We start from the raw sequence: 2,500 nt of genomic DNA, 5'->3' as shown, positions 1-2,500 counted from the left end.
AGTGTATAGCTGCAAGGTGTTTAACATGAAGCGATACTCTGGGGACCGGGCAGTGCGAGTAGCAAACTATATTGCGGGGGTTGCAGTTAGGCAACACTACACTAATTTAACGCGTCGTATGACAATTACAGAGCAGGTTAAGGCCCAACGTGTGTTGGGTTAAGGCCCAACGTGTGTTGGGTTAAGGCCCAACGTGTGTTGGGTTAAGGCCCAACGTGTGTTGGGTTAAGGCCCAACGTGTGTTGGGTTAAGGCCCAACGTGTGTTGGGTTAAGGCCCAACGTGTGTTGGGTTAAGGCCCAACGTGTGTTGGGTTAAGGCCCAACGTGTGTTGGGTTAAGGCCCAACGTGTGTTGGGTTAAGGCGCAACGTGTGTTGGGTTAAGGCGCAACGTGTGTTGGGTTAAGGCGCAACGTGTGTTGGGTTAAGGCGCAACGTGTGTTGGGTTAAGGCGCAACGTGTGTTGGGTTAAGGCGCAACGTGTGTTGGGTTAAGGCGCAACGTGTGTTGGGTTAAGGCGCAACGTGTGTTGGGTTAAGGCGCAACGTGTGTTGGGTTAAGGCGCAACGTGTGTTGGGTTAAGGCGCAACGTGTGTTGGGTTAAGGCGCAGCGTGTGTTGGGTTAAGGCGCAACGTGTGTTGGGTTAAGGCGCAACGTGTGTTGGGTTAAGGCGCAACGTGTGTTGGGTTAAGGCGCAACATAGGTTAGGTTAAGGCGCAACATAGGTTAGGTTAAGGCGCAACATAGGTTAGGTTAAGGCGCAACATAGGTTAGGTTAAGGCGCAACATAGGTTAGGTTAAGGCGCAACATAGGTTAGGTTAAGGCGCAACATAGGTTAGGTTAAGGCGCAACATAGGTTAGGTTAAGGCGCAACATAGGTTAGGTTAAGGCGCAACATAGGTTAGGTTAAGGCGCAACATAGGTTAGGTTAAGGCGCAACATAGGTTAGGTTAAGGTACAATATAGGTTAGGTTAAGGTACAATATAGGGTAGGTTAAGGCGCAACATAGGTTAGGTTAAGGCACAACACGGGTTAGGTTAAGGCACAACACGGGTTAGGTTAAGGCACAACACAGGTTAGGTTAAGGCACAACACGGGTTAGGTTAAGGCACAACACGGGTTAGGTTAAGGCACAATACGGGTTAGGTTAAGGCACAATACGGGTTAGGTTAAGGCACAATACGGGTTAGGTTAAGGCACAATACGGGTTAGGTTAAGGCACAATACGGGTTAGGTTAAGGCACAATACGGGTTAGGTTAAGGCACAATACGGGTTAGGTTAAGGCACAATACGGGTTAGGTTAAGGCACAATACGGGTTAGGTTAAGGCACAATACGGGTTAGGTTAAGGCACAATACGGGTTAGGTTAAGGCACAATACGGGTTAGGTTAAGGCACAATACGGGTTAGGTTAAGGCACAATACGGGTTAGGTTAAGGCACAATACGGGTTAGGTTAAGGCACAATATGGGTTAGGTTAAGGCACAATATGGGTTAGGTTAAGGCACAATATGGGTTAGGTTAAGGCACAATATGGGTTAGGTTAAGGCACAATATGGGTTAGGTTAAGGTACACATTGTTGTAAGGAAAGGTGTTTTGGGGGGGGGGGGCGGCAGTTTGTTGATTGTGATTATCGTAAGTAAATGACTGCGGCATCATCTGATTTGCCACGTCAGGGTGCACCTTTGGCTCATAACAGGCGGCGCTCTGATTCCATGCTTGTGGCAGACCTGTGTCTTTCATTCCTGCCATTGTTTGTGTGGTGTGACAGGAGGCAGTATTGTGATGTTGGGTGCACCCCTGTGTGGGACATGTGTGGGTGTTGGTGGCTTAGCTGAGCAATGGTGGTTGTCGGAAGGGTGGGATATTCTGTTTTCCGAGTGGACCTCCCGGTCTGGTTATGATAGTGTGGATTGTCTAATGTGGCAGAGAGGATGCACTGGGTGTTGTTCCATGCTGGTGCTTACATATCGTCTGCGTGCCTGTTACAGGCAGAGAGTAGTGCGTGATAAGAGTGTCTGGCTGACGTGTGATTGTGAGCAGAGTCTTTCAGCATGTATACGGACAGGTCTATACATTATCTGTATTCTGATGGCTCTATCTATTACTAATCAGCGCCGTGTATACGTTTAATCCGGTTCCAGTCGAAACTATTGTATCTCTGTACATTAGTGACACGGCGAGCCCGGTATGTAGTTACTCGTCTCGGCAGCTTCCACCGGTGTATGGCAAATGATTATAAGGAATCAGTCTAGTCGTCAATACCGATAGTCTGACGTCACATGTCTGGGGTGGGGGACGCTGCGCCCTTCCGGTGGGTCATGGCCTAGGAAGACTCTTCCCACGCAGGGGGGCTTGGACTGTCATTGACTCTTCCGAGTAATATACTTGCCGTACGTTTTTGCGACTGCGAGTGCAACGCTCACCGGTACCGACATGGATGGAGCGCCTCCTAGCTGCCGCTGAGCATCTGCATTCGTACAGAGAGCAACGCGAT

Source organism: Schistocerca serialis, unplaced genomic scaffold (genome assembly GCF_023864345.2).
Source record: "Schistocerca serialis cubense isolate TAMUIC-IGC-003099 unplaced genomic scaffold, iqSchSeri2.2 HiC_scaffold_1424, whole genome shotgun sequence".
NCBI lineage: Eukaryota > Metazoa > Arthropoda > Insecta > Orthoptera > Acrididae > Schistocerca > Schistocerca serialis.
The sequence above is the reverse complement of the archived record's forward strand: the minus strand, read 5'-3'. Positions refer to the sequence as shown.